At 43.5% G+C, this 27,013-nt stretch overlaps 1 long non-coding RNA gene across 1 annotated transcript; it reads left to right on the top strand.

Moving 5' to 3' along the window:
* LOC110438227 (uncharacterized) lies at positions 1-27,013 on the top strand. The gene is made up of 2 exons (XR_002456322.3): positions 1-369; positions 25,740-27,013. It is a non-coding gene; the product is annotated as an uncharacterized lncRNA (long non-coding RNA).

Below are 27,013 nucleotides of genomic sequence, written 5' to 3'. Positions count from 1 at the left end.
GCAGCGCACATTACCCTCGCGCCGATTCCGGCGCGGATGCGCAGCGTCGGCTCGCTTACGGCCGCCGCATCTGGCCCGCTTGATTCGGGCCGGAATCGGGCAGTGAGTCCACAGGCATCCGGCCCGAGTCCGGCAGCCGGAGTTGGGCCGAGGGGTAAGTCTTCGGCAGGCGACAATCTAGCCGGAACTGGCCCGAGTGTATTTTGCTATCTGGGCTGTGTTTGGAAATCGGCGCGCGTCACTGGAGCAGGAGCTCATGTCATCTTCTCAGCTCCTGCTTCTGCTGCTGTTGTCTCACTCTCATGGACCATCACATCCAGACAGCTGCTGGACCCTCTGTAGCCCTGTCAACGTCGCGTCTGTGTGTCGGTGAGTGTGTAAAGTGCTTATTTCCACCATAATGGACGGAGTTTTAATGTGAACTGAAGGAAGGGGAATGCTTTGACCAGCTTTTCGGGGTAATGTATTTGCGCATTATTTGTCTTGCATTATAATATCGTTTTAAAAGGTTCGCTATAAAGGTCATTTCATTCCCAACACAAATAAAAAGTGTAAACCGACATGCGTTTTGAATACGCATATTCGTTTTCGCATTTGTGGAAATAAATCAATCATTGGGGGTATTAAAAATCTAGTTAGCTGTCTACTTGGGGTACATTCAGAGGGCTCGTTCTGTTTTCGTTTTTGTCTGTAATCTTCGCGTCGCCTCTCGCGCGCCATAAGCATGGCATTTTAAAGTACTTAAACTTGGGTCTTGAGACACAAGCGTTCAGTTCCGACACTGTATGCGGGTCTAGCTGATTTTAAACGCAAGAACTCATCCAATATAAAGGTTTGCCAGATGGCATTTTTGGGGTCCACGGGCACGCCTCAAAATATGCTTCGGTTTTTACTTGTCCTCGTCCCACTTACAGTATGTGTGTATTTGATCTAACTTTTTGAGCAACACATAATTGAAATTATTATATTGTTCATTCAATGAAAGTCCACTTGATCCATTTTTATATTAGGGTTGGGCAAAAATACATTGAAATGTATTTTGAAATAAAATACCAAATACTTTAGGTTTAATTGTATCAAAACAAACTACAAAATACAGTAGCAGTCGCAAAATGTATTAAATAAAATACTGTATTTTTGAATTAAAAAAAACCCTACAAAATAATTTTATAAAGGAGCACAACATCAGTCCCTTTACCATTTAACTGCCTCTTCAACACTGATGATTTCTGAAAACTTCAAAGAACTGATCTATTTTTTGCAATATATCCTGCTATAACATGTCAGGTTTTAAGAGATTATGAAATGTGTTTTATATGCTGTGCCACTTTGACATCTTTAGGCATACATCTTCATTTAATTTATATCAATCACTGGCATTTAAAACAGTCAATGAAGTAGTGTAGGATTTGTTTTATGGACTTAGTTTGTTTTAAAGACAAACATTTGGCATTAGTAATTCATCTTACACTACTATTATTATACAGTATACTCTTTCTACACATATTTTATTTATTTATTTATTTTTTGGTTATTCTTTAAGTGAAGGGTTAATCATGTCCAAAGCACCAGTCAGAGGGTGCATTTAAATGATGCCATCATGTAGAGTTCTCACAAAGTATTTTAAAAATACAACAATACAAGACACTAAAGTATTTTGATATCACATATGAAGCCATTTCCATCAACCGTATCAAATACAAATGACAAAATACTATTTTCTATTTAAAATTCATTCATTTTCTTTTCAGCTTAGTCCCTTTATTAATCTGGGGTCGCCACAGCGGAATGAAACCCAAACACTGGGGAACATCCATACACACTCATTCACACACATATACTACGGACAATTTAGTCTACCCAATGCACCTATACCACATGTCTGGACTGTGGGGGAAACTGGAGCACCCGGAGGAAATCCATGCAAACATACAGTAGGGAGAACATGTAAACTCCACACAAAAATGCCAACTGATCCAGCCGAGGCTTGAAACAGCAACCTTCTTGCTGTGCGATCCTGCTACCCATTGCCCCACCATGCAGCCCCTTGTGTTTAAAATGTATATTTGAAAAACATATCATAAATACTGCATATAAAATGCATATTTGAAAAAGATGCATCATAAATGCTGCACATCCCTTCTTATTATAAATCTGACGGTTTGCCAGAAATGAAAATTTGCTGTTAAAGGGACAGTTTGACCAAAAAAAAATCTCAATATTCTCAGTTTACTTACATTCAAGTGGTTCCAAAAATGTATAGGTTTCTTTGTTCTGGTGAACACAATATTCTGAACAAAGCTGAAACCTGGTAACTGTTGACAAAAAGTAAGGAAAACAAATACCATATCAGTCAATGATTTCAGGTTTCCAGCTTTATTTAGACTACCTTCTTTTGTGTTCAACAGAACAGAAGATAGAAATTCAAACTGGTTTGTGAGGAGTGAAGGGTGAGTAAATGATGACAGGACTTTCAGTTGTCGATGAACTATCCCTTTAATTGTTATATGGTGCCTCAGGCCATCAAATATAAAGATGAGGGGTGATCAACCGTGTTCCTGGAGATCTCCCTTCCTACAGAGTTTAGCTCCAACCCTGATCAAACACACCTGAACCAGTTAATTAAGACCTCAACAGCACTTGTTAATTACTGACAGACAGGTGTGTTTGATATGGGTTGGAACTGAAATCTACCGGAGGGAAGATGTAGATGATGGCTGTTTCTCAATTTGAAGAACGCAGTGAACGGACTTGCGTTCTTTAGAAGACTGGTCTTGCCAAATTACCTCGGAAGAATAAACTAAGGAGACCGCAAGAACACAGAATGTGTCCTTTGAAAAATGGGATGCTGCATTTTTCCTGATGGTCACATGACCTTCATGCATTTTTAACTGAAAATGATTTAAACAGGATTCATACAAAATTTATTGTTTTTTTCTCTTTCCAGTATATATAAGATGCACAAAAGCCCTACTTTATACAAAAAAATCAGATTTCAATATAAACTTCTGCAAATAAACACCCTTATTGTGTTTATATCTTTATTAAGATTTTCAAGGCGATGTTTACTTTCACTGTCTCATTTAGGAAAACTCCTGATGTGAATAAGTTGTATTTCTGAACTTTAATAATAAATCTATATTAAATGCTGCGCTTCCCACCTCCTTTATTCTGCCGCAATGACTTCTAGAGCGAGTTTAGTGCTAAAGTCTGCATCGGTGCATCCTCAATACCAAGAACACATCTGGGAACTGTCACGCGTCCTCTGCTCTTGCGGTCTTGAGTTTCGGATCTGAACTTTGGCAGTTGATGATATACGAGATATACGAGAACACGAGGACGCAAGAACACTGAAGAATGCATATTAAGAAACAGCCCATGACTTTCAGATTTACTTCAGTAGAACATATGCACAAACACACAAATACATACATACACAGGCACAGCTAAATTAATTGGCTTCTGGCATTTCATGAAGTGAAACAATCTGTCTAGATGCCACAATCTACAGTATTTAAGAAGTGATTATTTCCACATAGCGTATCAGAATATTTGGAGATGCTATTTGAAAAGCCCTGCTCTGATTCACAATCCCTCGATTGAGCCTCTGAGACCGCTGTCTGTATTCAGCGCACAGTTAATAAACCCAGCTCCTCTAAAGCGGCTCTCAGAAAGCTGCTAGGGGACCTGACTTTTACCGCCGCCACCCATGAGGCTCTGCCACCAAAACAGAACGTGTCGGTTACCAGGAAACAATAGTGATCTGATGTGGCATTTTGATGCAGTTCATAACTCTACGTTTAATGCCACATTTTGGCCTTTCCTCACTTTGGTTCCCATTTGCTTGATTTTCATGTCAGTTCCTCTTTCTAAATGTCGGGACTCGATTACTAATCGCAATAGTCTTGTTGATGACTGTGACAGTAGGGATGTTTTTGCATCTACAGAAATAGTTTTTTTGAATCTCAGGCCATACTTGAATAAATCATCTGTTACCATTTGATAAGAAAACATTCATTAGTAATGCAATTCATCACTTCAGCAGGAATGTGACGTTTGTGTTGAAAACAAAACAACATTTCACACACAATTTAGGGCAGGAGCATTATAATGTATGCTGGTTATGTTATCAATCACATGAATGTAATGTAATCTGTTGAGATAACTTCAAACAGAACTAATGAGTGACCTTGACATTTAGGAAAGGGTAGTTCTTTTATTATGATCTCCACTATATATGAAGTAAAGCATCATCTACATCTAGGTGGTTGTTCTTGGATAATAAAGCCCTGCATGCTGATCAGACTAAAGGCAATCATTCTGCTAAAAAAAAACCTAGATGTACATTATCACAGTTATTACTTGGCTGCTTGCCACAAAGCTAAACACTTAGACGAAAAAAAAATCTGAGTTGTAATAATTTATAAACCTTTTAATTAAACAAAGCTGACAGAAGCAAAAAATGTCCAAATGCAGCCTGCACTGATCTAAAGTGCTTAATATTCAGTTGCAAGATGATGCCAACAGTCAAGAACAGTGGTGTGAGATACAATAAGCTAAATATATATAATATGAGCTAAAGTACTCGAAGGAGGCTGTCTTATTAGTTTCAGCAGTTGTTATCTGGGATTAAAATCCCTTGGAATGTCCTGATTGACCAATCAGCATTAAGTATTCCAGAGAGCCATGTAATAAGACTTAATGACCTGTTAATATTGTCTAGCTCTGCATGACAGTCTCTAAACTGTCATCATCCTGGTTAATCACTCCTAAAGCTGTGGTCACACTAGAGTTTGAGTATTTGAAATTCTGTTACACCAGTGTTTCTCAACCACATCCCCGGAGGACCACCAACACTGCATGTTTTGGATGTCTCCTTTGTCTTTTACACCCTGTACAGGTCTTTCAGTCTCTGCTCATGAGCTGATGATCTGTATCAGCTGTGTTTGTTTAAGGAGACATGGAAAATGTGCAGAGCTGGTGGTCCTCCAGTAACATGGTTGAGAAACATTGTGTTATACGGTGCTGTGAAAAGGAGTAGAAAACAAGATGACTCGACATCATTTAACCAAGTGATTGCTTCATATTTAAAAATTCTGTACATATTTTAATCTTTATATTGACCTCACACAATCACGTGAAGGGATATTGCAGGTCCGACTTTCCCAAGCTTGAACTTTGGAAAACATGCAAAACTTGTCATACGAGCTGGCGTATCCATTTGCATGCTTATGATTGGAAGTCTGTGGGGCAAAAAGTGCAGTGTGACTGTGTCTTTATATATGCAAATTGCTTAAATCAGCAGCTACTGCAGTGCACATACTTACCGGCCACTTTATTAGGTACACCTTACTAGTACCGGCTTGGACCACCTTTTGCCTTCAGAACTGCCTTAATCCTTCATGGCATAGATTCAACATGGTACTGGAAATATTTCTCAGAGATTCAGGTCCATATTGACATCATAGCATCACACAGTTGCTGCAGATTTGTTGGATACACATCCATGATGCAAATGTCCCATTCTATCACATGCCAAAGTGCTCTATTGGATTGAGATCTGGTGACTGTGAAGGCCTCTGTTGTAATGAATGTTTATTTGAGTTACTGTTGTTTTTTTATCAGCTCGAACCTGCCTGGCCATTCTCCTCTGACCTCTGGCGTCAACAAGGCATTTGTGCCCACAGAACTGCCGCTCACTGGATGTTTTCTCTTTTTCAGACCATTCTCTGTAAACCCTAGAGATGGTAAAAATCTCAGTAGATCAGCAGTTTCTGAAATACTCAGATCAGCCCGCCTGGCTTCAACAACCATGCCACACTCAGTCACTTAAGTCACCTTTCTTCCCCATTCTGTTGCTCTGTTTGAACTGCAGCAGATCACCTTGACCATGTCTACATGCCTAAATGCATTGAGTTGCTGCTCTGTAATTGGCTAATTAAACATTTGTGTTAACAGGCAGTTGGGCAGGTGTACCTAATTAAGTGGACGGTGGGTATATTTCTAACCCCCCATATATGATTTATTGCAAATAAAGATCATTTTTTTGTTTGCATGCATGTATTTTGTACTGCATGTATACACAAGCCCGATATTACTAAAAGCCCAGGTGAATTCTGACTTATTGTTACTTTAATTTATTTATCTTTTTTTTTTTTTATCTGAAATGACACAGGCTTTCCTAAAAATATAAGACAATGTACAAGAGGCATCAATGTGGGGAGGAAATCTGAGCTTTAAGTCAGTCTAAACTTTTTAACTTTAAGTCAGAATTTTCCAGGAGTATTATTATTTCCGGGCTTAACTGTATAAATTACTGATGTCAATTGATTTTAAAAATGTTTGCACATTAATTGCTATAATAGTCTCTGATTATTCTAGATTAATTTTAAACATTTGATTGAACTGTAAATATCCAGCATTTAAGAAAACATATCCACTGGTTTTATTATCTTGCTATACTTATGGTACATTAGTTTTGAACAGGCCCAAAGTAAATAGTGCAGAGGTCAGTTGTCCTCGGTTAGCTGTGCTGTTACACTGAGGTAGTTTTAGTCACTTACTCATGTCCAGTGGTCTCCAGTAAGTGCGATGGAAGTGACTTTTGCAAACTGACTCACCTTTTTACCTTTTATCCCAGTATTGTACAGTTCATGTAGTATTAAATAAAAGTTCTTGTTGATGTAACTGGTATGGTCCTGAACAACGTTGATAAGTCTGCAGTCCGTGGTGGTCGTTAGTGATGGAATGAGTTTGTTTAGCAGTTGGGCTTGCACTCATCCGTGCTATGATGCGCACGACTGGTTTACTCTGCCTCTGCACTGGCATTTTGCTAACATCTGCAAGAATATGTCTGGCCCGAAGATGGTACTTATTGTGCTTTGGTGAAACAACAGTTTATCACTACAATAAGTTTAACCAGCTTTTTATAATGATTTTTGCCATTCAGCACCTAACCCATAATTATCATATTATCCTTCACACAATAATAAAGCTGCAATGATGGCAAGAAGCTGGGGTCAATCCTTTTCTAAAGGTTCATTTGCGTTAAAGAAATAATAATATCTGTTAATGCGTTAACACTGACAGCTCTAATATAGATGGATTTAAGTTGCACTGTACCGAGGTTTCTTGCTCAAACAGTCAATGGTGGCCGGAGAATTGATGTTAGTGCCTGAATATGGGCGCCAATTCCACGTCTGTTTGGATCTGTGTGTCCTACGAGTGGAGAAATCAGTGATCAGGCCCAGCAGCACAGGGTGACTGACTCATCAGAAAATCATCTCAGTTGGATGACCACCCAGTCATGCATTGAGATCTGAATGAGCCACTCGGCTTCTCCCACACGGCTGAATGTAATGGCAGAGCTACAGTAAATCCCAGTGGTCAGAGGGATGGATGGTGAATGGTGTTGGTGAGGTGGTTTGTTTGTTTATTCAATGACTCGGGTTCACAAGTTGATGTTTTTCTTCAATTCATCATGTTTTGATTGTCTGTCTTGCACCAGCAGCACTGGGTGTTCTGCATCTTCTTGAATTATTACTGAATCAACACATGAGTGGTCTCTTGATAACTGCATTAAGCAGCTAGTATTGCGTTCATTTGCATTGATGCAGTGAGTTCAGTAAGTCATGTTGCCTTCTAATGAATTCATTACTCGTAATTCAGCAAAAATTCAAATATCTGGAGCTCTTGTAGCCCTGAGCAGTTCATTCCAGGATTTCTGTTAATGACGTGCCACACACACACACACACACACACACACACACACACACACACACACACACACACACACACACACACACACACACACACACACACACACACACACACACACACACACATCCACACACACACACTCACACACAAGCTCATTTAACAGATTGCTTAAGAGACACGTGTGGTGGTAAAATGTCAGGAAGACTGAAGCAAGTTCTCTTCATTGTGACCTGTAAGTCAAGCAGTGCAGGTGAAGTGATTAGAGGAGCTCTAGATTTCCCTCACACAGTTCCCACCTGTCTCTTATGGCTTTACTATGAGCTATAATAACAATCAAGGGGAAGCACGCCTCATGAGGGGCACAAATACAGACAGTTATATTATACACCACGGCTGTGCTGTACGTCATGATAACAGTAGGGTGTAGATGAACGGCTGCATACTGTAGGAAGCCTTTACATGCTTCATGTGTAAGTTCATTGTAATGTAAGGCATTATTTTTAAAGTCTTGTTTGATTTCTCACACACACACCGCTATGCCCATGGCAATTTCCATCTGGCTTTGAAGAGATGGCATTCTGGGTAGCAATCTGTGTGCATTTGTGTTTCTGTACTAAGGGACATCTAATTCCTGTGGTTCAGTCATTCAGACTCTGGGTTTGTTTTTGCATTTGGATTATAACAGTGATTATTATAAGAGTGATTAAGCATATCCTTTCTAGAGGTTGTCCACACAAATTCCAGTGACACTTGTGTTACTTCTGTGTATGGAATTCAAATGTATTTCCAAAATGTTGCTAATCATTCAACTGTTTAATCCCTTAAAATATGAACAAAAATTGCTATACAGCAGATATTTAGACCTACTGTTAAAACTAAAACAAGAAAACTTAACGGTTATCCTTTTTCTTTGTTTAAAAAAAAAAAAAATTAGATGCACTTATGCAGTTACACACACACACAACATATTATATGAATGCAGTGTCATCTCAAATGGAACACTAATAGTTTTTTTTTTTTTTACTAATTGAGAATTTAGTTTTAATTCAGAAGAAAAAAAATGAATGAATGAATGAATGAATGAATGAATGAAAGATGAATAATTGGAAATTTAAACCGTTCCCCTGATAACATTTGACGGTTGCCAAAGTAGTGAAATAAGTGACCAAACTACCAAGTAATTCCTGCCATGAGTTTAACCACATTCACCATCGGGGGGCGGAATAATGACTTTCGTAGTCAACACAAGCTCATTCTGAATACGTAATCCAGCGGATGTTTCTGGAGACAGTGGAATACGTCCTGGGAGGTACGTACGGCTGCATTTATTTTTTTTCGCGAACGCTACAGGGCGGTGTGACGCTGTTCCCTTTCGTGCTTGCCGGCTGGCCGGCCAGCCGACCGCTTACCTCCTTGTGTGGGGCTTTACCGCTGCAACCCGTTTGTCCACTCAGCTCACCGTGTACGACGGCAAGCTTGAGATGCAGAGAGGATTTGACCACAGCGATCGGTTTCTAGTCCGGGGAAGAGCGGTTCCAGCAATCAGGTAAGACAAAAACAGAATCCCAAAAATTAAGTGAACGAGTTTCATAACTGGGTGAGAACGCGGTGAAATCCGAAAACGCGGTAGAAAAAAAAATCCTGGCTTTTGTAAACTGTTGCTCGGGTTTAGGGAAGCGAGCGGGCGGGTGGGTCAATCGGTAAAATTGGTTGGGTTTAGGGAAGGAAAAGGGCGGGTCAGCCGATTGGCCGGTCGCGCAGTCAATCATCCGGTCAGTCGGACAGCGGCCTCTGGTAGGTTCACACGAGAACAGCGTGGGCGCGAACTCTCGCAGATTCGCAAAAACAAAAACTGCAGCCGTACGTACCCGCCGGGACGTATTCCGTGGTCTCCAGAAACGTCCGCGGGACTACGTTTCCACAATGAGCCTGGGTTGCTCGTAGTAGAATTTTGCTAAATAAGTAATCCTACATGAGCACCTGAAAGCTCCGCCCCTTCCGCTACTTGAGCAAAGCAGCAGGCGTTGAGAGCGTGAAGTGTTCAACATTCCACACTTCATTTTAACGGTTGAAAAGGTGCATCATATAAAAAATGCACTTATTCTTTTTAAAATGTTAGTGTGCACGCACTACTAACACTACACTATAAAATAGTGTAGAGTAGTGCATATTCAGACCCCTAGTTTCTTTGATTTTGCGGTGGTAATTTCCAGATATTTTTCCAGACAATTTTGGTATATAAATATATATATATATATATATATATATATATATATATAGTGGAAGTCAGCAAGAAAATTTTTTACAGTATGTCTGATAATATTTTTTCTTCTGAAAAAAGTCTTATTTGTTTTATTTTGGCTAGAATAAAAACAGTTATTAATTTTAAAAGCCATTTTAAGGTCAAAATGATTAGCCCCTTTAAGCTATTTTTTGATTGTCTAATGAACAAGCCATCATTATATAATAACCTGCCTGATTACCCTAACCTGCCTAGTTAACTTACTTAACCTAGTTTAGCCTTTAAATGTCACTTTAAGCTGTATAGAAATGTTGAAAAATATCTAGTTAAATATTAATTACTGTCCTCATTACTATTATATTTAGAAATGCGTTGAAAAAAATCTTCTCTCTGTTAAACAGAAATTGGGGAAAAAATAAACAGGGGGGCTAATAATTTACTGGGGCTAATAATTCTGACTTCAACTGTATATATATATAATCTACATCTAGATTCTAGATTTAGACAAAATCTAAAACTGAAATAAAGGGTGAGGATTAAGCCAAACATTTTCTATTTATATCTCTTTTAAATATGGTATAGATCGCAAAAATACAGACTTTCCTCTGTCTCCCATTCAGTTTTTTACGTTCTGCCCTCCATCTGAATTTTGCACGTCACCAGAACCACGCGATTCTTTGGAGTACTTGATACTTATAGGTCAATCAAGACAATTATTTTATGTTAGTTGTTAATCCCGGATAACAACTGCTGAAACTAACAACACAGCCTCCTCCCGAGTACTTGAAATCATTTTTTTAATATATATACAGCTTACATCTTTCCCAGATTTCACTCCTTGGAGGATCTGACATCATGTACCTCACTCAGGACTTGCATTAGGGCTTCCCCTACCGTAATACATCTAAAGCGTTTTCTCTTGTCAACTGCAGGGAAAGGGTTAAGTGAAATCATTTATCGATTTGACACATTATAATGCCAGCCATACATAATAATATAATACCGGCATTACAAATAATGTCCTTCAATTCGGTCATGTCCAGCAGCTGTCATCCTTGAACCGATCTCCATCATTGTAAACTGCTTATTATTCTGTCTATTTCATTGCTCCGTTTGTTAGATGTTTGCTCCCACTTTCTTTTGCAGTCTAAAGTGCGCCAAACGCACAAAACGTTCATTCGCGCCATATTATTCACTCCATTTGTGTCACAGGATGTCTAATTGATTGCATCTTTGCATCTTTTTTGCATTGACTTCACATGTAAATCACTTAATCTATGTGACGCTTCTGCTTACAGCACAGGCTGCAACACTATTTCCACCACTTTCATGTAATGTGGAATTTTTAAATAAATAATTTTTCGAGAGACACTCAAGCATATGCAACATCTATGAGTTCCCCTTCGGTTGGGGAACTTCAGTGCCATGAATGGGAGGATTCGGATCAGAAGCCGCTTATCTGGAGAGTATTGAACGGGCCAATGAATGAAATTAATTGGCAGCGTAAGCTTGCGCAGGTGTGCGACATCTGCAATTATCTCAGCATATAAGCACACCTGAAGCCAGCAGACGCCATCCTTTTCGCTTCAGATCCTTTCTGAGTGAGTCGATGAGGGTTCCTCTTGCTGATCAGCACTTCAGAGCGAACGAGTGTGTCTCCCGGTCCAGAGTGGGTCTTCGCGGTGGCAGACGGTCGAGCTGGGTTACTCCCTTGCCTGCGGTTCTTTGGGTCCGGTCCTCCAGAGCGGTGCGTATAGTTGCAACTTTCCTAAAAGAGCAACACAGTCGTGCAGCACGTCCTTTTCAGGATGGCGCTCCGACTGTGCGTTTCTGGATGCGGGGGTTTCCTGTCTCCGGATGATGGACACGATCACTGCATTGCATGTTTGGGGGTCCAGCATGTTAATGCGGTGCTCGCGGGCGGTTCATGTCGTCATTGCGATGCCATGACCGTTGCACAGCTAAGATCGCGGCTAACTTTCGCAAGAGAGCGAGCCACCCCAGTTGCCTCCTGCTCTAAAAAAGCAGCGGGCGCTCGGGCAGATCTGAGGGTTTCAGCGGGAGCTAATCCGCCGCCCACGGGCTCGCGGACCTCTCGCTCCTCACGGCGCTCCATCCAAGCTTCGGGTGGTGAGAGTGATCCGTCTAACCAGATGGTAGCTCTCACACTCGCTGACACCGGAGATCAGATGTCCTCCGCGGCATCGGAGGGTGGGCTTTCACTGTCCGACGAAGATCCGGACCCGCTCGCCCCCTCCGGGCAGGTGAGCGCTGTCAAATCGGATCCTGAAGCGGACATGTTAGCCGTGCTTTCCCGGGCTGCTTCGGCCGTGGGGTTGGAGATGGTTTATCCCCCAGCTCCGCGGCCGGACCGACTAGATGGGTGCTACGTAGAGGACCAGAAGGCGAAGCCTTCGAAGCCTCTCGTCCCCTTCTTCCCGGAAGTGCACAGTAGGCTCACGCAGTCCTGGAGGGCACCTTTCTCTGCCCGTGCTGCGAGTGCCTCCGCCCTCACCGCCATTGACGGCGGAGCTGCCAGGGGGTATGAGGCGATCCCGTCAGTGGAGCGCGCTATCGCGGTCAATCTTTGTCCGCGCGGCGCCTCTACGTGGCGGGGTTTGCCCCGCCTCCCGTCCAAAGCCTGTAGGTTGTCTGCCTCCCTCGGAGCCAGAGCTTATAAGGCTGCGGGCCAGGCTGCTTCTGCTTTGCACGCGATGGCCACCTACCAGCGCTACCAAGCGCAGGCGCTGGCCGAGCTGCACGAGGGCGGGTCCAACCCAAGCTTATTACATGAGCTGCGCACCGCGACCGACTATGCTCTTCGGACTACTAAGTCCGCCGCGTGTGCGCTGGGGAGGACGATGTCCACACTTGTGGTTCAGGAACGCCACCTCTGGCTAAACCTGGCTGATATGCGCGACGTTGACAAAGTTCGCTTTCTTGACTCGCCCATATCCCAGGCTGGCCTGTTCGGCGACACCGTCGGTGAATTCACCCAGGAATTCAAGGCGGTGAAAGAGCAGTCGGATGCGATGGGCAATGTCATCTATCGGCGTGGCCGTAAGCCCGCTCCGCCCGCCGAGCCATCCACCTCCGCTGTTCCTCGCCGAGGGCGCCCGCTAACGAGTGCTGCCCCGCCCCCGCCTGCGCCTCCGGCCAAGCGGGCGCGGCGTTCACCTCGAAAGCAGGCAGCCCCTCCTGCCCAGGGCGCCGTTAAGTCCGGTAAACGGACCGCGAAGCGTCCCTGAGACAGGCCATCCGGAGAAGAGGAAACTTGCTCTTTCCCCGCTGGAGGGCGGGGCCCCGATAACAACGGTACTTTTCAGTGCCACCAAAACATCAGTAAAAGAGCACTTTTTCCCTTCCCCGGATGTGACTGCACGAGTTCTGCCAGTCCGGGACGCGCTGCCTTCCGGCTCGCAGACTCTACGTGCTTCGCCAGTGGCTCACGAGCGCTGGGGGGACGGTCTCCCTTTCCTCAGCCCTCCAGCCCCCTCTCCGGAGTCAGGGTGCGGAGCCAGAGTGAATCGCTCTCCTCCAGCTCTTCCGCGGGACCCTCGTGCTTCCCGGATCAGCACACCCACTCCGCGCTGCCCCACCGCTGGTACGTCAGCGATTGTAGCGATGACTCCATTAGCGAGGGCTCTGCCTGCCTGGTTAGCGCGGGCCAGCCCCTCGCGGTGGCTCATACGCACAATCAGACTCGGTTACGCGATTCAGTTCGCGAAACGGCCCCCCAAGTTTACGGGCGTGTATTTCTCCAGGGTCAACCCCCTGTCCGCCCCTGTCTTGCGAGAGGAGATTGCTGCCCTCCTGGCGAAGGGTGCAATCGAGCCGGTTCCTCCAGCCGAGATGGAGAGTGGGTTTTACAGCCCATACTTCATCGTACCCAAAAAGAGCGGTGGGTCACGGCCAATCCTAGATCTGCGCGTTTTGAACCGCTGTCTGCACAAGCTGCCGTTCAGAATGCTCACGCAGAGGCGCATTCTCCAATGCGTTCGTCCTCGGGATTGGTTTGCAGCCATAGACCTGAAGGACGCGTATTTCCATGTCTCCATTCTTCCACGCCACCGCCAATTTCTGCGGTTTGCGTTCGAGGGTCGAGCGTGGCAGTACAAGGTCCTCCCCTTCGGGCTCTCTCTGTCTCCGCGGGTCTTCACCAAACTCGCGGAGGGTGCCCTAGCGCCCCTTCGGCTCGCGGGCATTCGCATACTCAATTATCTCGACGACTGGCTGATTTTAGCCCACTCGCGGGAGCAATTGATTATGCACAGGGACAAGGTGCTTCGGCATCTCCGCCTACTGGGGCTTCAGGTCAACCGAGAAAAGAGCAAACTCGCCCCCGTGCAGAGGATTTCTTTTCTCGGGATGGAGCTGGACTCGATCACCATGGTAGCGCACCTCTCCGAGGAACGCGCTCGCCTGTTGCTGAACTGTCTGAGGGAGCTCGACAGCAAACTAGTGGTCCCACTGAAGTTCTTTCAGAGGCTCCTGGGGCATATGGCATCCGCAGCCGCCGTCACGCCGCTCGGGTTGCTCCATATGAGACCACTTCAGCACTGGCTTCACGATCGGGTCCCCAGACGCGCATGGCACGCGGGCACACACCGGGTCTCGGTTACTGCGCTGTGTCGCCGCGCCCTCAGCCCTTGGAACGACCCCTCGTTCCTACAGGCCGGTGTGCCTCTAGGACAGGCGTCCAGCCATGTTGTTGTTTCAACAGACGCTTCCAACACGGGTTGGGGGGCCGTGTGTCGCGGGCATGCGGCTGCGGGCCTCTGGAAGGGTGCCCAGCTGCATTGGCATATCAATCGCCTAGAGCTGTTGGCAGTGTTCCTCGCTCTCCACCGCTTTTTACCGGTGCTGGAGCGGCAACACGTGCTGGTCAGGACGGACAGTATGGCGGCGGCGGCGTATATCAACCGCATGGGGGGTATGCGCTCTCGCCGCATGTCTCAGCTCGCCCGCCGTCTGCTCCTCTGGAGTCACCCGCGGCTGAAATCGCTGCGCGCCATTCACGTCCCAGGCACGCTCAATCGTGCAGCCGATGCGCTCTCACGACAGCTGTTACGCCCTGGAGAATGGAGACTCCACCCCGAGTCTGTTCAGCTGATATGGGCGCGATTCGGGGAGGCCCAGATCGATCTGTTTGCTTCCCCCGAGAACGCTCACTGCCAGTTGTTTTTTTCCCTGACCGAGGGCTCTCTCGGCACGGATGCACTGGCCCACAGCTGGCCTCGGGGCATGCGCAAGTATGCGTTTCCCCCAGTGAGCCTGCTCGCGCAGTTTCTGTGCAAGGTCAGGGAGGACAAGGAACAGGTTCTGCTAGTTGCGCCCCTTTGGCCCAACCGGACCTGGATATCAGAGCTCTCACTCCTCGCGACGGCCCTCCCCTGGCGGATCCCTTTGAGAGAGGACCTACTCTCTCAGGGACAGGGCACCATCTGGCACCCTCGCCCCGATCTTTGGAACCTCCACGTGTGGTCCCTAGACGCGAGGAAGACTTAGGTAACCTACCGACTGCGGTGGTTAATACCATCACTCAGGCTAGAGCCCCCTCCACGAGGCGCGCCTACGCCCTGAAGTGGAGTCTATTCACTGAATGGTGCGTCTTTCGCAGAGAAGACCCCCGAAATTGCCAGATTAGTGTTGTGCTCTCTTTCCTTCAAGAGAAGTTGGACAGCAGGCTGTCGCCCTCCACTCTCAAGGTTTACGTGGCCGCCATCTCCGCTTATCATAGCGCGGTAGCTGGCGGCACCGTGGGAAAGCATAACCTGGTCATCCAGTTCCTTAGGGGTGCTAGGCGAATTAATCCATCTCGCCCCCCTCTCATGCCCTCTTGGGATCTCGCCCTCGTTCTCACGAGTCTGCGATCCGATCCCTTTGAGCCACTCGAATCAGTATCTCTAAGATTTCTGTCCCTGAAGACAGCTCTGCTGGTTGCGTTGGCCTCCATCAAGAGGGTCGGGGACCTGGAGGCATTTTCGGTCAGTGACTCGTGCCTGGAATTCGGGCCGGATTACTCTCACGTCATCCTGAGACCCCGCCCCGGTTATGTGCCCAAGGTTCCTACCACCCCCTTTAGAGATCAGGTAGTGAACCTGCAAGCGCTGCCCCCGGAGGAGGCAGACCCAGCCCTTTCTTTAATTTGTCCAGTTCGCGCTCTGCGCATTTATGTGGACCGTACTCAGAATTTTAGATCATCTGAGCAGCTCTTTGTCTGTTATGGCGGTCGGCAGCAGGGAAGTGCCGTATCAAAACAAAGATTATCCCACTGGATTGTGGATGCCATTTCACTCGCTTATTCGAGTCGACGTCAGCCGTGTCCCCCGGGAGTTCGTGCACACTCCACTCGGAGCGTTGCATCCTCTTGGGCGCGTGCACGCGGCGCCTCTCTAACAGACATCTGTAGAGCTGCGGGCTGGGCGACACCCAACACATTTGCAAGGTTTTACAATCTGCGAGTGGAGCCGGTTTCCTCAAGGGTATTAGGTAACCCTTTGGTGATTGAGGAGACAACTCGGTAGGGTGTTGAAACACGCTTGCGGCGCCATTCTCCCTAACACGGAGGTACGTGCGCCTTTTTTATCTGTCAGTAAAGTTCCCCGTCAGGTGAGCCCTGCAGATTCCTCCGTGGCCCCCAGCACTGACTCAGCGGAGGAGTCACTTGCTGGCCCACTACGTTGTAGGTCTGCCCGCTGGTCAGCCCGCGTTTTGGGTATAGGTGCCTGCTATGCGTGATCCCCACTAGGCGATCCCATATGCTTATTCCGCCACGGTTAAGTCCCCCCCCTGGGTGGACCCGTGTCTTCCCTCTCCGCTAACCACTCTTTTGCTATGCGTACTCCCCCTTTTTAGGGCTAGTCCATAGGTAAATTCTGCCATCTATCCCCCCCTTGGGTAACGGATGGCCTCCGCAGCGTCCTCCCTATCGGGATTGCACGCTTCCCAACGTACTGTCGTATTTCCTAGAATTATCTAGATGCTCACGACTTCCCAAAAAATATATCTAAATCCGTAAAACTTCTGTTGAAGTAGGATAAATTAGGGCCAGGGACACGTTGGAGGACCGCGCCCCCCATGATGTGGGTGCGTCACGCTTGCTTGACTATCTCCTCATCGGGGGTGTTGGTAAGGTGCAGTCATTATGGCGCTTTCCATATTCTCCCATTCATGGCACTGAAGTTCCCCAACCGAAGGGGAACGTTCGAGGTTACGGAAGTAACCCTTCGTTCCCCGAGGAGGGGAACGGAAGTGCCATATTCCGTCGCCATAATGACTGTCCCTTAGCTGTTTGAAAGTCTCTTCAGCTTAAAAGGATGGCGTCTGCTGGCTTCAGGTGTGCTTATATGCTGAGATAATTGCAGATGTCGCACACCTGCGCAAGCTTACGCTGCCAATTAATTTCATTCATTGGCCCGTTCAATACTCTCCAGATAAGCGGCTTCTGATCCGAATCCTCCCATTCATGGCACTTCCGTTCCCCTCCTCGGGGAACGAAGGGTTACTTCCGTAACCTCGAACGTTCTCTATAACAATTAACTGCAAACTGAAGTGAATATTATCTGATTTTATGTTTTGGAATGGAATGTTTTATGAGATTATTGACATTGTTTTGTGATTAGTTTGCGTTTAAGTTAAGAATTTTACAGGATCTAAAAAAAAATTGACTTTTTATTGATTTTGCGTTGGATTGAGGGATCTCAAAAATGGTGAAAATTTAGAGAAACTGATAAGTATGCGATTTGGGACATACCTTTTTATGAAGTGGATTCCATTGTAGGCGGTTCATTTCGCTGTTAATTAATCACGTTAATAAAGGGACTAAGCCGAAAAGAAAATGAATGAGATTCCATTGTACAATGGTAGCATATTTCTGTCAGTTTCTTCAGGTGAATCTGAACTTATTTCTGAATGGTTGTTGTGAAAACACTTGCGTTTCTGTGTCTACTGTAAACACAGCTGTAGTTTTTTTTTCTGTTGGAAAATGCTTGTTCATGAAGTTCATATATGTTTATGTCCTCAGTGAGATACAGTAAAAGCCACCAGGAAACAGCTCATGTACGTACAGTTTAGTACACTTCCCTAAAGCATTTGACCATGTCATTCACTCACACAGGGACATTCAAAACATGCAAATGCCATAGTAAAATGCTATTTCTGCAGTTTAGTATCCATTTGTTCTTTGGTGACATATAAAATACTGTTTCCAGGTCCAAGCTGCTACTCATTTGAATTGAGGAAATATTCGTTTATGACTACTTTTTAGTCCTATCACACATTAATGTGAGTTTTATATAAAATCATGGTGTACACTACAGTCTCTGCACTTGCTGCATCACAGACACCAATATCTGAACAGTTTATAAAAATGAATTACTTTCTGGCCATCAGATACTAGGCATACTGCGATCGTGATTTTGCAAAGTATTACATCACTTTGTAAAGGTTTATTCGTACCATTTGTTGAGTCTCCCCATACAGTTTGATAGAGCACTTGGACCCGGAAGCTGCTTCGTGTGACGTCACACTTAATAGGCAGATTAAAAGACTCCAGTGTGCAGTTTGATTAGGTGTGCAGAGCTCTTTCTGATTCATTCATCCAAAATTAGCAAAAATCTGTGATGTTCTGTTATACGGTAAATTCCACGTTTATGGCCGGATTCTGCGATTCAGTGTTTTTGTGTCATGAAATCATGGGGGTCTATAAATTTTCATTTGCCAACTCTTGGCTATTGGTTAGTGATCCCTTCTGGAGAGCCTCTGCTTTAGACTCTGGCTAAAAATGATCACTGTTGTTCATATTTAGTAAAAGAGTTTTAAAAAATGCCTTCATGAGGAATTTCATCTGATATCATCTCATGCGCACCAGTTAGCCAGAAAGCACACAAACACAAAGTGAGCCATAATGCTCAAAATGACTTTGCTTCTTTTTAATGAGTCTATATTCACAGTCTCAGATTCACTCATGTGTTAGTAATGTCAATTGTTTACTGAACTGCAGTTCATTTCTATCTACTGTATGCTTCCTTTTATTAAACCATACCCCAATATGTTAGGAGTGTGTCAAAAAAAAACATTAAAATAAAATGTATTGTCATTTGGTAGGCAAATAAGAAACGAAAGTAACTAAATACCCAAAGAGGTGGTCCAGAGTGTATTTTCAAGGCTTGGTTGTGTTTATAGGATGCAAAGCAATGTGTGCTCATGCTTCATTTGTAAAAAAATTTATGTTATTTTTTCTTACTTTAATTATACAGTGTACAGCTACTCATCTAACAAGAAAATGATTGTCATGTCTTCTAGTTTCTCCAAAAGGCCCGCCCTCAAAAGGCTCTGATTGGTCAGCTAACATAATGTGGAAAGCCTTCACCCCTATAATAGCATGTGCTGTGCTTCTGCTGTGTAAATACTGTCAATCAATTTAGCTGGTAGTCGTATCAGTTTGAGCCTGAATCAGACAGAAAATGAAGACAGCTGAACCTCACGCCTGCTCTCTAAAATAAAATCTGACAAGTGTCTTTCATATTTATTCGGAATAAGCATGTGTAAGTAATATGAAGTTATTTGAGATGTAGAACACAGGGAAAGCGACTGCATGGAGAGATGCTGCACACTGCTGAAGACTGTGAGTGTTTACAGGGGTTTGACAGATAAATACAAATTTGTAGCTAAATTGTTAATCGCATTTCCCGTTGTTTGCCCTTTTCACAACATACCATTAATGCAAGAGACTATGCTTATAATCGATCAATTTCAGCTTTGTATATTATGGTTGGAGCTGCTCCTCCTTTGGGGAGTTTTTAGCTGAATCCAGCACTGAACTAGAAAAGATTCTGGAAGCTGTCCTTTGTCAAATGCTAGAGCTATATATATTTTATGATTATCTAAAACATAATTAAAGTTAAACTGTACACACTTCTCTCTTTGTGTCGTGTCCTTTGGAAGCCCAAATACAGAAACAGAAGAAGCTTTGTGGAAATAGCAGCGTTTGGACGACATTTTAGCTTTCTCTTCTATAACATTACAGCACCTCTGACCACACCCCTTTGCTGCGCAGGGTGTCAGTGTGTGGTGAATGTGTGTAACCTGAAGCTTTTATGATCTCAGTAACCCGGATGTAATTTTTTGTAGTCCCCAAATTTGTTCGCTGTAGACTTTGCTAAGCTAACTCTGTAAAAGTCTCCCTTTGCGTTGAATTTTGAGCATATTACATTCAGAGATGTTGTTTACTAAACTAAAGTCTAAAATATGATATTGGAGTAGACCACCCCTTATTGAACTCATTATTATAGTCAAATTTGAGCTGCTATATTCAGCTTCTCTTAGACATCAGAAATGAATCAACAAAAACAATCTGCCCTTAAAACCTTTTTTTCTGTTAAGGACTACAATTGAATAACTGTAATGGGGCATCTGAATAATAATAATAATTCGTTCATTCATTTTCTTTTCAGCTTAGTCCCTTTATTAATCTGGGGCTGCAATTTGAGCATACCTAATTCACCTATTCCACGTCTTTGGACTTGTAGAGGAAACCAGAGCACCCGGAGAAAACTCACGCAAACACTGGGAAAACGGGGAACGTGCTACCCACTGCTTTGCCCAATAATAATAATAATAATAATTATAATAATAATAATAACAATTAAGGGCTAATTTTTTCCAGGCTTTTTTGTTAAGCTGTTAATTAAAGAAGATCCACATCAAATGTTGTCTAATTTATATTGATCATGACAAGCAGTTCATTCAGAATAGTGATATAATAATAAATAAACACTCAGCACGGAGACTCTTAGGAGGTTTGCACAGTTATTGTGGAAGCCACCCACCACTTCCAGAAAGAAATGAGTTCAGGATAACACACTGGCAGCACACACACACACACTTCCGCTCAAATGACACCCAGAATAGTACCGCTATTCCCTCGAAGCATCTCAGTTTTAATATGCTGGTTGTGTGTGTGTGTGTGTGTGTGTGTGTGTGTGTGTGTGTGTGTGGCATGTCGAGGGTGGGTTTATGGCTAAAAGTCATTGTGTACGGCTGACAAGCACTTTTGTAACAAACTCGTTATGGGGCCTGTGTAATTACACACTGTATGTTACATTCGCCCCTGACAGCTTTTTAGCATGACCCCTCCTTCCCTTTCTCTTCCTCCTCGTCTGGAAACAAGACCTCCAGCATCCCCCCATTATTTCCCTACAGCGACGCAGCAAAGCCTCCTTGTGGCATTGTAAACAAACACAGGCAGATGATTCATGGCTGTCTCAAAAGCAATCTGGGATGATTAAAGGGAAGGTACAGCTCTGTTGTTCTGATTGGGATGATAAAAGCTACATGTTGTCGGAAGCATTTTGACATTCGCTTGTGTCAAAAACAGCAGACATTGGCGGGTCTCCACCCCTTCTGTTGGGACCTTGCTGTTGTTTTCTTTGCTCACGGCCGGAAGGTTGACTCAGTTTAGTTGGATTTGGGCCTCGTGTAAGAGCGTTCTAATCTTTTGAGTGTCCCTTTTTAGACACACTTCCATCTGAGATGGGCTCGCTGGGGCATGAAGGGAAGCATGAGCTGTATCAGTCTTGACTTCCGTGTTTGTTTGTGTGTATTTAAAGGGACAGTTCTCCCCAAACTGGAAATTCTGTCTTCATTTACAGTACATAAACTTACCCTCATGTTATTTTAAAATTGTATTAAATTGTAAAATTTTGTGGCAAAGCAGTGGCGCAGTAGGTAGTGCTGTTGCCTCACAGCAAGGTCACTGGGTCGCTAGTTCAATCCTCTGCTCAGTTGGCGTTTCTGTGTGGAGTTTGCATGTTCCCCCTGCGTTCGCGTGGGTTTGCACCAGTTTCCCCCTACAGTCCAAAGACATGTGGTACAGGTGAATTGGGTAAGCTAAATTGTCTGTAGTGTATGAGTGTTTGTGGATGTTTCCCAGAGATGGGTTGCGGCTGGAAGGGCATCCGCTGCGTAAAAAACATGCTGGATAAGTTTGTGGTTCATTCTGCTGTGGCAACCCCAGATTAATAAAGGGAGTAAGCTGACAAGAAAATGAATGAATGAATGTAAAATTTTGTGCAGTCAAGTATTAAACAGTAATTTGGATAAAACCCTATGCGAATTGACTACACTGTAATAAATTCCCAGAATTTCACAACGTTACTGTAATTTAGTCAGTAAATTACTTTAGTATCACTTTACAGGATATAACTGTGACACTTTTTGTATTCAGAATTTTATTGTGAAATTAAGGCAGGTATCGTGATTACAGCAAATTACTGTAAAAAATACTATATATTTTGCACATTAATTATAGGAATTCCAAAACTCTTTATTTTATTCCACATAGAAATTAATACACATTAACTTCTATGCAAGTACAGGCACATTTGTATATTTAAAAATATTTACATAATTATTGTTATTCTAACTACCTTACTGTAATTTACTGTAAATTTACATACAGTACGTTACAGTGAAAGTAATACAATTATTAGCCAGTAATTTACTGTAAATTTAAGGTTGAATATTTTACAGTGTATGCATATTAACTCAGTCTGTTAAAACACTGACTGTAGACTGTAACACAAAGGTTGTATGTGTGAACAGGTCCTTTTTGAAAATACCGGTAAATTCGTTCTGGCTATTTTCCGGAAAGAGAAGTTGTAACATTACCGGCAATTTGCCGGAATGCTGTGCTGTGTGAATGCAGAAGGAAGATTGCCGTAATAAGCGCGTGCACGTCTAGAAAGTGCTGACGTGAGACGTCTGCTTTAGCCAATCACAACAGTCAGACGCATTTACGTCCGCGCGGTTTGTGAGAATAAAAGCCTTTGAATATTTTTCCAGACACATTTAGCAGCTAGAAGTTAGTCAGATCACGTTTATATGTTCTTCTTAATGCCAACTGAGATGCTTATGATAAGCCGTTGTTTGTTTACCTTCAAGCTTTGCATGTGCCTGTGAAACAGCCTGTGAGCGCCTGCACACGCACATATTATGAACATCTCGACATGCGAAAGTGATCCTGCGAAAGTTGTTCACAATATTAATCATCCACAGAGTTTGTAATTTAGTCAAATGTTTACAAATACAAGCGCAGCCGTTTAAAGCTCATTTGGGGTGAATGATGTCAGAATTTACCGGTATTTTGGAATGGATGTGTGAATGCTCTTTTCCAGAAAATTTCCGTAACGTCCTCGCCTGTGTGAACAGCGCTTTTTTGAATATACCGGTAAAGTCGTTCCGGAAATTTTCCAGATATTTACCGGTATCACTGTGTGAAAGGGGCTACTGTGTCATTATACATTTACATTGTCATTTAAGCTAATGCTGCTCCTTGGCCAGGAGCAAAAATGTGCTGAAATTGTTGCGCTGATATTGTTTGTGTCTGTTTAAAATGCAAATGACCTGACTCTCCTACTCTCCACCCCCTTTCTAGAAGAAGGTAGGGTTTCTTTACAGCTCCTTTACTCAAGCAGCAGCAAACAAAACATCTACGTGTGGTTTGACAAGTTATGTGTTTTGGGGCTACATGACCATTGTTGAGAATCAGTAATATTCATTTCATTCATTTTCTTTCGGCTTAGACCCTTATTTATCAGGGGTCGTCACAGCGGAATGAACCACTAACTATTCCGGCATAAGTTTTACACAGCAGATGCCCTTCCATCCACAACCCAGAACTGGGAAACACCCATACGCTCACACATACACACACTATCGGCAATTTTGTTTACACAATTCACTAATAGCGCATGTCTTTGGACTGTGGGGGAACCGGAGCACCTTGCAGGACATGAACACCCCACACCGAAATGCAAACTGGCCAAGGCAGGAGTCAAACCAGCAACCTTCTTGCTGTGAGGCAACAGTGCTAACCACTGAGCCACCATACGACCCCAGAACCAAAGATGTGACACATTTTTTTCGTTTAATGCTTAAAACATTAACACTTGAATATGCTTGGAAGACGCAAATTTAATTTAAATTAACTTACGCTACTTTGCGGTTTGTGTGATCTCAGCATTAAAATAAAAGTCCATCTTGCTTTATATCATATATTGACTATAAACTACAACTTCCATAATGGATGTTTGTAGTACCATATTAATATTATTTCAGCGTCTTTTAAGTATTAGAGAAAGGGAAGGTTTATTCAACAGTTTCTTCTCAGTGTCAGTACAAGGATCATGTTTAAGAGAGGGCTCTTTTTATACTGTACAGTGGTCTCTCGCTATAACACAGTTCACTTTCCGTAGCCTTGCAGTTTCGAAGATTTCTTTTATGCAATTTGACATGCTTTTTTTTGCAGCGCATTGTGTTCTGCATTCTGATTAGCACATTGTGTTCTGCGTCTTGATTGGCTGTTGACAATTGTCAATCAATCTTCTCCTTGCCTTGTCTCCTATAGTACAGAATACATTCAGCTTGCCAAATTTACATGAATCTTTGATCGTTAGCAGTGTAACTCTGAAGTGCTGTACTGTATGTTTGCAAGTTTTCTCCCCACAATGTCGACAAAACGTTCTGCACCGTCAAACGCACCTTTGGTAGCACCCAAAAGGCAGAGGAATATACCAACTATTGCACAAAAAGTTGGACTTCTGGACATGCTAAAGGAAGGTAGAAGTTTTGTGACTGTAGGGCGCCATTACGGAATGAATCTTCAGTTCGTTACATTTGCTTTTACATTCTTAACACATCTAAACACAATTAAAAACAAAGCAAACTACTTTGCGGATTTCGCCTATTGCAGGTTATTTCAAGAAAGTAACGAGAAAGTATTTCAGGATTAACGAGGGACCACTGTATTGATTCAAATGGTTAACTTTATTAAAATGATTTAAATTTTATTTTTCAGTTTTAAAAATATATGATTTATGTGAAATATATAGTAAGTACAATTATATTCTGCATGATTAATGTCAAACTAACACAGTTCATCTTCACACCGTGCTGGACATTGGCTCTGTGGAGTCCCACACAATACAGTACGTTATACTAGGTCCCCAGTAACATTGCAAAACATTGTCTGTTTTGTTCCTTGGGAGAAGTAAAAACTGTCTAGAATGACACGAGGGTGAGTAAATCCTGAACAATTTTCATTACTTTGACAATAACATTATCTTGATATAATACTTATTGTTTTCAGAGTGCTTAAAGTGAAGGGAATGAATTATTCATGTAACTGCATGTGTGTAAATGTGCTTGTGGAGGAGGAGCCCCTCTTCAGAGACACACAGTGCATAGTTCTGTGGCCCTCTCTACACAGCTGAACTGTGGAGGAGTGGGCCTGCTAGGACTTCCCACTTCAATGTATCAGCAGCACAGAAGAGAAATAATTTCCAGGCTCAACGCATCCTTTCATATGTTATTTGTTATTTCACCAGGACTGACTTGAGAATGAGTTTTTCAAGTAGAGCATGAGCATGTATTCTTTGTGTGCGTGTGTGTGTGAGTGTGTGTGTGTGTCTGCATGCGATTCTAAATCCATTGTGCATTCAGACGGGAGTTTCAGAGACAGACAGTAACCAGGCAGAGGCTTGTGAAGGCTTCATTGAGCACACCAGGATAGGAATGAGATTTTTAGGCAGTTTCTTTCTCGCACCACTGACTCCTTTGTGAATAATACCACCTCTAATAGAAACCTGGACCAAAATCAAAAAGCTGAGGACTTCAGTGCGTGTGTGCGTTTGGCAGATGAAGCACTTTTATCCTGCGAGTTTTATGAAATACAGTATTGTGATACCTGTTTAAATGTCCTTGTTCTCTCTTTCAGATAGGAAAGACAGCCTAAGATGAATGCCAGTGACAAAATTGAAGACCCCATCCACAAGAAAAACACCCTGCTGTCCATTGTCACCGACTTCTCAGAACAAAAACCAGGGAAATAGCAACAGAAAAGAAAGTCCACAAGGGAATGAAAGCTATGTTGAACAGTTGTTAAAAGTAAGAGCTGTTCAAACTGTTCAGGCTTCACTTTTAATCCATCTTCAGAACAGTTTCAAAGTCTTCTGAAGCACAGCGTGTCCTTGATGTGTGAACATAAGAGATGTGAAAAGTAGGACACACTTGTTCACACAGGATCAGCCGATCAGCAGGACCCCTGGGAGACTAATAATGACAGCAGACTGATGGTGACAACAACAAGCTGAGCTTCACAGGTCACAGATCAGAACGGTGTGTGACAGCTGATCTGAGGGTGGCTGTCTCTGTGTCAGCGATGCAGCTATGTGACCATGAAGACACCGTCTCTGCCACCGGACTGTCCACTGCTGCAGTGGTGGCAATAGTGTGCAACATCCTGGTAGCTCTGCTCATACTAGTTCTCATATTAATCCTCTGCAAAGCATGCAAGGTTCCCTCCAGCCAGGAGAGCGTCCCGGTGTTGACTTTAGAGAACGCACAGCAGAGCAATGAGCAGAGGTACTTGCTGACGGCATGAAGGAAAGAAAAAACTGTAAACAGAATGTGTTTACATTGTGTATAATCATCCACTGTGGATTAGACGAGCTGGTTTGTCATGAATTAGTATTGTTTTGAAAACATGATTTGATAGACGTGTCTTTGCTATTCATAGAGCCCGTGTAATTGGGGCGGCATGTATAAAATAACCAGAGGATGAGGAGAGAGTTGGCTCAGCGTGGGCTGCCGGGACTCTACCTGAGCTCTCTTGTACTGTACCACTCTGCCTGAGTGTTTTATGTAAAGGTAAAGAGACTCTCCATGCCCTCTTCACAGTCATTGAGTAGTGCCATGACAGCATTGGTGAAACCCCACACCTGCAGCTAACCAACTAGTAATCAGCGCTATGCTAATTAGCATGCACAAACAAATAAAAGCTCAAGTGCAGGAATGAAATTTTAATAAGAGCACAATTGTGCTGCTTTGTTTTTGAAGGAGGAATTTAAATATGAAATGCATGTTTTATTGTGCTGGTTTGCATATGCAACAGGCCAGAGGGATCAGTCAACTACTAACATGCTAGCATCTTTCCCTAAGAACATCAGAGGACATTAAATGGTAGATGATTAATAAATATATTGAAATATC

This window comes from Danio rerio, chromosome 21, assembly GCF_049306965.1.
Source record: "Danio rerio strain Tuebingen ecotype United States chromosome 21, GRCz12tu, whole genome shotgun sequence".
In the NCBI taxonomy this organism is placed as follows: Eukaryota; Metazoa; Chordata; class Actinopteri; order Cypriniformes; family Danionidae; genus Danio; species Danio rerio.
The sequence above is the reverse complement of the archived record's forward strand: the minus strand, read 5'-3'. Positions and strand labels throughout refer to the sequence as shown.